This window comes from Rattus norvegicus, chromosome 2 (genome assembly GCF_021556685.1).
Source record: "Rattus norvegicus strain SHRSP/BbbUtx chromosome 2, alternate assembly SHRSP_T2T, whole genome shotgun sequence".
NCBI classification, from domain to species: Eukaryota; Metazoa; Chordata; class Mammalia; order Rodentia; family Muridae; genus Rattus; species Rattus norvegicus.
Genome location: NC_141535.1, coordinates 20,424,060 through 20,436,180, shown reverse-complemented (window position 1 = coordinate 20,436,180; position 12,121 = coordinate 20,424,060).

The window sequence follows — 12,121 nt, the reverse complement described above, 5'->3', positions numbered from 1 at the left end:
GCCGTTCTGAATGGTGTGAGGTGAAATCTCAGGGTTGTTTTGATTTGCATTTCCCTGATGACTAAAGATGTTGAACATTCCTTTAGGTGCTTTTCAGCCATTTGTTATTCCTAAGATGAGAACATTTTGTTTAGCTCTGTACCTCAATTTTAGTAGGATTATTTGATTCTCTGGAGTCTACCTTCTTGAGTTCTTCGTATATATTAGATATTAGCCCTCTATCAGATGTAGTATTGGTAAAGTCTTTTCCCAATCAGTTGGTTGCCATTTTTCTCCTGTTGACCATGTTGTTTGCCTTACAGAAGCTTTGCAATTTTATGAGATGCTGTTGGTCAATTCTTGATCTTAGAGCATAAGCCATTGGTGTTCTATTCAGGAATTTTTCTCCGGTACATGTGTGTTCCAGTCTCTTCCCCACTTTCTCTTCTGTTAGTTTCTGCATATCTGGTTTTATGTGAAGGACTTTGATCCACTTGGACTTGAGCTTTATACAATGTGGTAAGAATAGATCAATTTGCATTCTTCTACATGCAGACCTCCAGTTGAACCCGCACCATTTGTTGAAACTGCTGTCTTTTTTCAACTGGAGGATTTTAGCTCCTCTGTCGAAGATCGAGTGACCATAGGTGCCGCGCGAAACCTCAACCAGCAAGGAAGACACGACCACAGGAGATCTTCTTCAAGCAGTTGTACTCAGGAACGTTGATACAATCTTCTGACCTCTATCTCTTCTGACTCTCTCTCTCTCTCCGGGGAACGCCCTGCAGCACACTTAAATAGCTATCACTGGCCAGTCCTAGCAAGCCACGTGGGTCATGTAGATCGGCTGTCACTATGCGAAAGCTAGCAGGCCAGGCAGACATGGCCAAATAAGGACTTGTTTACTGCAAGGAGCGCTCACCGTTGGGAGGGTGGAAGGCAGAAACCAGCACCATCTTTGAGGCGCCGCACGTCGCAGCTCTCTACACATAGGTGTGTGGCTTCATTTCTGGGTTTTCAATTCTATTACATTGAATTCAATTCTATTACATTGCCTGTCTCTATTCCAATACTGTGCAGTTTTTATTATAATTTCTGTCATACAGCTTGAAGTCAGGGATGATAATTACCCCAGAATTTCTTTTATTGTTGAGAATAGTTTTCACTATCCTGGATTTTTTGCTTTTCCAAATTAATCTGCAACTTGCTCTAGTTATATGAAGAATTGAGTTGGAATTTTGATGGGGATTGAATTGACTCTGTAGATTCTTTCCTCATGATGACCATTTTTACTATATTATTCTTGCCAATCCAAGAGCATGGGAAATCTTTCCATCTTCTGAGATCTTCTTAGATTTCTTTTTTTTTTTTTTTGGTTCTTTTTTTTCGGAGCTGGGGACCGAACCCAGGGCCTTGCGCTTCCTAGGTAAGCGCTCTACCACTGAGCTAAATACTCAGCCCCTTCTTCTTAGATTTCTTTCTTCAGAGACTTAAAGTTCTTGTCATACAGATCATTCATGTCCTTGGTTAGAGTCACATCAAGGTATATTATATTATTTGTGGCAAATGTGAATGGTGTCATTTCCCTAATTTCTTTCTCAGACTGTTTATCCATTGAATAGGGAAGTTTACTAATTTGTTTGAGATAATGTTATATCAAGCCCTTTTACTGATGTTCTTTATCAGGCTTAGTAGTTTTCCGGTGGAATTTTTGGGTCACTTAATTATACTATCATATCATCTACAAATAGTTATATTTTGACTTCTTCCTTTCTAATTTATATCCCTTTGGCCTCTTTTTATTATCTAATTGCTCTGGCTAGGACTTTAAGTACTATATTAAATTGGTAGGGAGAGAGTGGGCACTCTTGTCTAGTTCCTGATTTTAGTGGGATTCCTTCAAGTTTCTCTCCATTTAGCGTGATGTTTGATACTGGTTTGCTGTTTAATGATTTTACTGTGTTTAGGTATGGGCCTCTAATCCCTGCTCTTTCCAAGACTTTTATCATGAACGGATGTTGAATTTTGTCAAGTGCTTTCTCCACATCTAATGAGATGATTATGTGGTTTTGTTCCTTGAGTTTGTTTATATAGTGGATTACATTGATGGATTTCCACATATTAAACCATCATTGCATCCCAGGGATGTATCCTCCCTGATTATGATGAAAGTAGAAAATTGGTCATAATACTTACTGATGACCCAGCAATACCACTCCTGGGCATATGCCCAAAAGATGCTCTAATATACAACAAGGACACATGCTCCACTATGTTCATAGCAGCCTTGTTTATAATAGCCAGAAATTGAAATGCTCCCAGATGTCCTTCAACAGAGGAATGGATATAGAAGATGGTACATTTACACAATAGAGTACTACCAAGCTATTAAAAACAATGACTTTATGAATTTCTTAGGCAAATGGATGGAACTAGAAAATATCCTCTTGAGAGAGGTAACCCAGATACAAAAGAAAACAGATGGTATGCACTCACTGTATATTAGCCCAATAGCTTGGAATATCTAAGAAAAAAATGTATAGATCATATGAGTTCCAAGAACAAGTAACAGAAAAATATGGATGTTTCATTCCTTATTAGAAGTGAGAATAAAATGCTCATTGGAGAAAATAGAGGGGCAAAGAGTGGACCAAGGCCTGAAGAAAAGGTCACACAGAGAATGGGAATCTATCCCATTTGCTGCCACCAAATCCAGTCACTATTGCTGATGCCAAGAAGTGCTTGCTGACAGAATCCAGATATGTGTGTGTGTCTCCTGAGAGGCTCTACCATAGTCCTACTGATACCGATGAGGATGGTTGCAGCTAACCATTGGACTGAACAAGGGGACCCAAATGGAGGATTAGAGAAAAGACTGAAGGAGCTGAAGGTTTGCAACACCATAGGAAGAACAACAATATCACCAACCAAACCCCACCAAAGCTTCCAGGGACTAAACCATCAACCAGTGAGTACACAGGGAAGGACCCATGACTCCAGCCACATATGTGACAGATGACGACAGTTTCCAGAATCGATAGGTGGAAAAACCCTTGGCAATGTGAAGACTTGTTTCTCCAATGTAGGTTAATGCCAGGGCATTAAGTATGGAGTGGGTGTGTGTGAATGGGAGCATCCTCATAGAAGCAGGGGGAGGGCAGAAAGTGGTATAGGAGAGGGGGAAAAGGGATAACATTTGAAATGTAAATACACAAACTATTCAAAATTAAATTATATTTAAAAAATGAGACAATGAGGCAAATAGTGTCTCAGTACTTGTGAGCAAGTATAAATTTGGAAGAGAATCTTTTTTGTGATAAAGATTCTTTGGATAAAGGTGAAGTCAGGACTGGAATTAATTAAATAAGTTAGCTTTTCCTTTGTGTCTACATAAAACTTTTTAGGATAAATTTAAGCTACCCATGTGTCTTAAAATAAAACAATAATTTAGACTTCCTTCTGTTTCTGTTTTACAGAATAACTTGAGGAGTATTAGCTCTCCTTTTTAAGATTAAAGTAGTAATATGTCTATTCTACTAAAATCAATCTACAGATTCAATGCAATCCCTGTCAATATAATAACAAAATTCTTTGAAGACATTGAAAGAGCAATTCTCAGTTTCATCTGGAAAAACAAAAAACCCAGGATAGCAAATCAACTCTTAACAATAAAAGACGTGCTGGGGGAATCACCATCTCTGTCCTCAAGCTATATTATAGAACAGTTGTGATAAAAACTGCATGGTAGTGTTACAGAAACAAGCAGGTTTATCAATGGAACAGAATTGATAATGCAGAAAAAAAACCTACATAATTACAGATTCTTGATCCTGGGAAACAAGCAAAAATATACTATGAACAAAATAATGCATCTTCAATAAATGGTTCTGTTCTAGCTGGCAATCAGTATGAAGAAAAATGAAACTAAATCCATAATTATCTCCTTGCACAAACCTCAATTACAAGTGCACGGAAGACCTCAACATAGAACAAGATACAGTGAATCTAATGAAAGAGAAAGTGGGAAAGAACCTCAAACTCATTTGCATGGTGGAAAATTTTCTAAAAAAATCTCCAGTGATTAATGCTCTAAGATCAAAAATTAAAAAATGGGACCTTTTGATGCTGAAAAGTTTCTGTAAGGCAAAGGACATAGTCAATAGGACAAATTGACAACCTACAAACTGGGAAAACATCTTCACTAACCTCACAACTGATCCAGGGCTAATATCCAATATATATAAAGAATTCAAGAAACTTACCTCCAAAATAAAAAAAAAAAACCCACACCACCACCACTAACAACAACAACAACAAAAACAACATCAAAAAACCCCAAAACACCAAATTGAAAAGTATAGAGCTAAAAGAATATACAACAGAAGAATCTCAAATGGCAGAGAAACACTTAAAGAAATGTTCAAAGTCCTGAGTCATCAGAAAGCAATCAGAGGGGAGAGGGTTTGGAGAGGGGAGAGCCCTGTGTGAGTAAAGGTAGGGGGGTTAAAAAAGTGAAACATGGTCAGGTATTGGGGGAAAGAAACAGGAGTGAAGCCCTGAGGACCAGCAGAAAGATAAATACTGTCAACTTCGGTAGGTCTGAGGTGGGGGAACCCTCTAGAACATATGAGAGACCTGAGAGGTAAGAGACATTCAGGATTTACAGGACCATGGGTGAAATGCTCAATAATGGGGAGAGGGAACTTGTAGAGTCCACGTCTAATAGAAAGACGAGGTATCAAGTGGGATTGCCATCCTACAGTCTAAAATCTCTGGCCCAGACTTTTTCCTGTCTAAAGGAACTGTAGGGACAAAAATGGAGAAGAGACTAAGAGAAAGGAGGTCCAGTGACAGGGCCAAATTGGTATCCACCCCACAGTTTGACACTATTACTGATGCTATGATGTACTTACAGACAGGGGCCTAGAACAGTGCAACTCTGAAAGATGCAACAAACATTTGAAAGAGTCAGATGTAGATACTTAACCCAAACAATAAACAGAAGCCAATGATCACTGGGGTTGAATTAGGGAAATGCTGGAAGAAGATACAGTGGAGGATCATTCCATAGGAAGACCAGCAGTCTTAACTAACCTGAACCCCCCGAGATCTCTCAGACACAGCCTCCAACCAGGAATCATATACAATCTGCTAAGAGGCCCTGACATATGTTCAGAAGACTGCCTGGTGTTGGTGGCCTCAGTGAGACTAGTCACCTAACCCTCTAGAGACTTGAGATTCCAAAGAGTGGCAAGGCATGGGGACCTCAAGTGGAGGGTTAGGAGTGGTGGGGACATCCTTTTGGAGATGAGGAAGGAGGAATGATCTGAGTGGGATGAGGAAATGTCCAAAGGCAGACAAGAAGAAGGATAAGGACTGAACTGTAAAAAAATGATTATAGATAATTAAAAAAAACAAAAATAAAACAAAATAAAACAAAAATAATAAAACTATTCATAGTAAAATGAGTGAAGAGCTAATATAATATTTATGTGCTTTGTATTTGTAATATATTATACCCATGTAAATTTACTTTTAGCTGCGTCAGAACTCACGCTGATCTCACAGTCATTTATATAGATGTAGAGAGTGTTTGAAACTTAGTTAACTGTCTTATATTATGTATCCTTAGTTGCATAATATAACATTTTCTTCTAATTAAATTAGTTTTGAGAATTCTACACAGGAATACTGTGTTTACATCATTTATCCCCCTCCCCTTTTCCCTTCAGCCCTCTATACTCCCTAGTCAATCATGGTACACACACAAAGAGTGAGTAAGAGGGAAAGGAGAACTGTGTGTATTTTAAAATAAGTTTACGAAGTAATGTTTCCCTATGTCTTATTAAAATTCCTTTATGTTACTTTCCACTTTTTTATTCTTCATTTTCTCTCTCTGCATTACCCTTCCTTTATCCTCCCCAATTTCCCCTCCCAGTTTTCCATTTTTCCCTTGCATAACACCTGCCTTAAGACCTTATTTTGTTCACTCTCTTATGGTCCCTTTCTATATTTCTGGCTTTTGCAGCTGCCTTATGATACAAGCTCTAATGCACAAACTCAAATATGGACGCAATTTAAGATAGAACTGGTGCCTTCTGTTTTCCACATATTATTCAGTGTAAGTTTCAGCACCATAAATTTGCCTGTAAATCAGATTTCATTTTTTCTACATATTTGAAAAAATAGTATTATGTATGTACTCCATAATTTTACATTCTATTCTTCAGCTGAATTACATTTAGCTCATTTCAATTTCCTAGCTATTGTGAATAGAGTAGCAAGGAAATTTGCTGAACAATCACCTTTACTTGCAGGGCATTTGTCCATGGGATATATGGTAAGAAGTAATATATATATGAATCATATGACACATCAATTTTAACTTCTTGAGAATTCTGGGCATTGATTTACTTAGTTGCTGATCCAAGTTGCAATTTCTTTAACAGGATTTTTATTTTATTTTACATAGAGTAAGTACCTATCCTTTCCTCACATTACTGAATATTTTTCAATGTTTACTAACATTGTGCTGAAGGGTTTTCTAGTCCTTGTAATATCAAGACTTATACATCTTGTGAAGAATGTACAATCTTATTCAGTCATGATATACATAATATTTGCATTCACTTTAATGTCAATAATTTAACAATACACATATCATGTTTGTATGTTTTTCTACTCCAAAATGAACAAAAGCAATATATGCAATCACCAATGAAGCTCAGAAATAGGTAAAATGAAAATTTGTCATAAGATAAATCTTGGGAATTAATGTTATACAGATCATTTTTTAATGCAGTATGAAGGATTATTGAAAGAATAAAAGCAAAATAAATCAATATTTCTCTTACAGAAAGTGTGATATGTCATCTTGACTGAATTTGTAATCAACTGTAAGACACACATCTATGTGTGGGCCCAAGTGTGTGGGCATGTGTATATTTGTGTGTGTGTGTGTGTGTGTGTGTGTGTGTGTGTGTGTTTGTATGTTTGTGTCTGTGTCTATGTCTCTCTGTCTGTGTCTGCATCTCTGTCTTTTTATGTTTCCTGACAGTATACTGCAAATGAATGGGAAGAAGACTTCGATAAGAATGATCATTTGTTTTATTGGGTATTTATTATTTTACATTTCAAATGTTATTCCCTTTCCTGTTTTCCCATCCATGAACTCCCTATCCCACACCCCTCCCTCTTCTTCTATAAGGATGATCCCCACCCTACCTCCAACTCCTTCCCACCCCTGCCCATCCTGACATTCCCCTACATTGGGGTATTCCAATCTATACAGGAACAACTGCTTCTCCTTCCATTGGTGCCCAAATGCCTTCCTCTGCAACATATGCAGCTGGAGCCATGGGTCATTCGAAGTATAGTCTTTGGGCAGTGGTTTAGTCACTGGGAGCTCTGGTTGGTTGGCATTGTTGTTGTTATGGGGTTGCAAGCCCCTTCAGCTCTTTCAATCCTTTCTCTAATTTCTCACACAGGGATTCCATTCTCAGTTCAATGATTTGCTGCTTTAGCATTTGCCTCTGTATTTGACAAGCTCTGACTGTATCTCTCAGGAGAAATATATATCAGGCTCCTGTCTACATGCACTTCTTAGCTTCATCAATCTTATTTATATGCCACATGTGAGGCAGGCTCTGCATGTTCCTTCAGTTTCTGCTCCAAACTTTGCCCTTCCAACGAATATTTTTGTTTCCTTTTTTAAGAAGGATTGAAACATGCACACTTTGGTTTCTTTCTTCTTGAGCTTCATGTGGTCTGTCCATTGTATCTTGGGTAATTCAAGCATTTGGGCTAATACCCACTTATCAGTGAATGCATACCATGGGTGTTTTTCTGTGATGAGGTTACCTCACTCAGGATGATATTTTTTAGTTCGATCCATTTGCCTATGAATTTCATGAAGTCATTGTTTTTGATAGCTGAATAGTACTTCACTATGTAGATGTACAACACTTTCTGAACTCATTCCTATGTTGAAGGGCATCTGGGTTCTTTCCAGCTTCTGGCTATTATAGATAAGGCTGCTATGAACACAGTGGAACATGTGTCTTTGTTGTATGTTGGAACATCTTTTGGGTATATGTTCAGGTGAGGTATAGCTGGGCCCTCAGGCAGTGCAATGTTCAATTTTCTGAGGAACCTCCAGGCTGATTTCCAGGTATTTGTACCAGTTTATAATCCCACCAAGAGTGAAGGTGTGGTCCTTTTTGTTCACATCCTCGCCATCATTTCTTGTACCTGAGTTTTTGATCTTAGCTCTTCTGACTGGTGTGAAGTAGAAACTCAGGGTTGTTTTGTTTTGCATTTCCCTGATGACTAAGGATGTTGGGCATTTCTTTAGATACTTCTGAGCCATTTGATATTCCTCAGCTGAGAATTCTTTGTTTAGCTTTTTGCCCCATTTTTTAATAGGGATATTTGTCTCTTGGAGTCTAACTTCTTGAGTTCTTTGTATAATTTGAATATTAGCTCTCTCAGATGTGGGATTTGTAAAGATATTTCCCCATCTGCTGGTTGCTATTTTTTTTCCTAATGACAGTGCCCTTTGCCTTCCAGAAGCTTTGCAGTTTTATGATGTTCTATTTGTCTATTCTTGATCTTAGAGCATAACCTATTGGTGTTTTGTTCAAGAAATCTTCCTCAGTGACTATGTTTTCAAAGCACTTCCTCAGTGTTTCTCATATTAGTTTGAGTGTATCTGGTTTGACGTGGAGGTCCTTGATCTACTTGGCCTTAAGCACTGTACACGGTGATAAGTATGGGTCAATTTGCATTCTTCTACATGCTGACCTCCAGTTGAAACAGCACCATTTGTTGAAAATGCTTTGTCCAAGATCAAGTGACCATAGGTGTGTGGGTTCATTTCTGAGTCTTCAGTTCTATTCCAGTGATCTACCTGCCTGTGTCTGTACCAATACCATGCAGTTTTTATCACTATTTCTCTGTAATACTGCTTGAGGTTAGGGAAGGTGATACCTCCAAAAGTTGTTTTATCATTGAGTATCATTTTTGAAAATAACAAGGAGCAACAATCTCTATTCCTTAATATCTCATAAGTGGACTCAAGTGCCCAATAAAAAGACCTAGAGAAACAGACTGGATACATAGCAAAGACCTAGCATATTGCTGCATACATGAAACACATCTCAGAGAAAAAGACAGCCACTACCTTAGATTAAAGTCTGGAAAACATCTTTCCAAGCAAATGGTTCAAAGAAACAAACTTCAGTAGAAATTCTAATATCTAATAAAATTGACTTTCGACTGAAAGTCATAAAAAGAGATAAGAAAGGACACTTCGTATTCATCAAAGCAAAAATCCACTAATATGAACCCTCAATCCTAAATATCTATGCTCCAAATGCAAGGGCAACTACATTCATAGAAGAAATTTTACTAATCCTCAAAGCACATATTGCACCTCACATATCCCAACTCTATGTAATAACCATTTGATGCCTTAAAATTTTTCCTTATGGTCTGTGAATTGTAACTTGGGCACTTTGAGCTTTTTGGCTAATTATCCATTTATCACTGAGTATATCCCAGTGTGTTCTTTTGTGACTGGGTTACCTCACTCAGGATGATATATTCTAGTTCCATCAATTTGCCTATGAATTTGATGACGTCATTTTTAATAGCTTATTAGTACTCCACTGTGTAAATGTCCCACATTTTCTGTATCTATTCCTCCATTGAAGGACATCTGGGCTCTTTCCAGCTTCTGACTATTATAAATAAGGCTTCTATGAAAATAGTGGAAAACGTATCCTTTTTATATGTTGAAGAATCATTTGGGTGTATGTCTAGGCGTGGTATACTTGGAACCTCTGGTAAATAATATGTACACTTTTCTGAGGAATCTCTGTACTGATTTCCACAGTGGTTGTACCAGCTTGCAATCCCAACAAAATGGAGAAGTATACCCCTTTCTCCACATCCTTGACAGCATCTGCTGTCAGCTGAGTTTTATATCTTAGCCATTCTGACTGGTGTGAGGTGGAATCTCAGGATTGTTTTGATTTGCATTTTCCTGATGAAGGATGTTGAACATTCCTTTAAGTGCTTTTCAGCTGTTTAACATTCCTCAGTTGAGAATACTTTGTTTAGTTCTTTAACCATTTTTTAGAGGATTATATGATTCTCTGGAGTCTTATTTCTTGAATTCTTTTATTTATTTTTGTTTGTTTTTTTTAATCTTTATTAACTTGAGTATTTCTTCTTTACATTTCAATTGTTATTCCCCTCCCCGGTCTCCGGGCCAACATCCCCCTAACCCCTCCACCTCCTCATTCTCCCACCATTATCACCCTCCACCCAACAATCTCATTCACTGGGGGTTCAGTCTTGGCAGAATCAAGGTATTCTTCTTCCACTGGTATCTTACTAAGCTATTCATTGCTACCTATGACGTTGGAGCCCAGGATCAGTCCATGTACAGTCTTTGGGTAGTGGCTTAGTCCCTGGAAGCTCTGGTTGATTGGCATTGTTGTTCATAAGGGGTCTCAAGCCCCTTCAAGCTCTTCCAGTCCTTTCTCTGATTCCATCAATGGGGATCTTGTTCTCAGTTCAGTGGTTTGCTGCTGGCATTCGCCTATGTATTTGCCATATTCTTGCTTTGTCTCTCAGGAAAGATGTATATCTAGTTCCTGTCAGCCTGCACTTCTTTGCTTCATTCAACTTGTTTGGTGGCTGTATATGTATGGGCCACATGTGGGGCAGGCTCTGAATGGGTGTTCCTTCTGCCTCTGTTCTAAATGTTGCCTCTCTATTCCATGCCAAGGGTATTCTTGTTCCCTTTTTAAAGAAGGAGTGAAACATTGACATTTTGGTCATCCTTCTTGAGTTTCATGTGTTCTGTGCATCTAGGGTAATTCCAGCATTTGGGATAATAGCCACTAATCAATGAGTGCATACCATGTGTGTTTTGCTGTGACTGGGTTACCCCACTCAGGATGATATTTTCCAGTTCCATCGATTTGCCTATGAATTTCATAAAATCATTGTTTTTGATAGCTGACTAATATTCCATTGTGTAGATGTACCACATTTTCTGTATCCATTCCTCTGTTGAAGGGTATCTGGGTTCTTTCCAGCTTCTGGCTATTATAAATAAGACTGCTATGAACAGAGTGGAGCATGTGTCTTTGTTATACTTTGGGGCAACTTTTGGGTATGTGCCCAAGAGAGGTATAGCTGGGTCCTCAGGTAGTTCAATGTCTAATTTTCTGAGGACACTACAGACTGATTGCCAGAATGGTTGTACCACTCTGAAATCCTCCCCAAAATGGAGGAGTGTAACTCTTTCTCCACATCCTTGCCAGCATTTGCTGTCACCTGAGTTTTTGATCTTAAAAATTCTCACTGGTTTGAGGTGAAATCTCAGGGTTGTTTTGATTTGTATCTCCCTTATGACTAAACATGTTTAACATTTCTTTAGGTGTTGCTCAGGCATTCCGCATTCCTCAGTTGTGAATTCTTTGTTTAGCTCTGAAACCCATTTTTTTATTAGGGTTATTTGTCTCCCTGCAGTCTAACTTCTTGAGTTCTTTGTATATTTTGGATATAAGCCCTCTATCTGTTGTAGGATTGGTAAAGATCTTTTCCCAATCTGTTGGTTGCCATTTTGTCCTAAAAACAGTGTCCTTTGCCTTACAGAAGCTTTGCAGTTTTATGAGATCCCATTTATGGATTTTTGATCTTAGAGCATAAGCCATTGGTGTTTTGTTCAGGAAATTTTCTCCAGTGCCCATGTGTTTGAATTGCTTCCCCCGCCTTTTGTTATATTAGTTTGAGTGTATCTTGTTTGATGTTGAGGTCCTTGATCCACTTAGACTTAAGCTTTGTACAGGGTGATAAGCATGGATTGATGTGGATTCTTCTACATGCTGACCTCCAGTTGAACCAGCACTATTTGCTGAAAATGCTATATTTATTCCATTGGATCGTTTTGGCACCTTTTTCAAAAATCAAGTGACCATAGGTATGTGGGTTAATTTCTGGGTCTTGAATTCTATTCAACTGGTCTATCTGCAGGTCTCTGTACCAATACCATGTAGTTTTCATCACTATTGCTCTGTAATACTACTTGAGTTCAGGGATAGTGATTCCCCCAGAAGTACTTTTATTG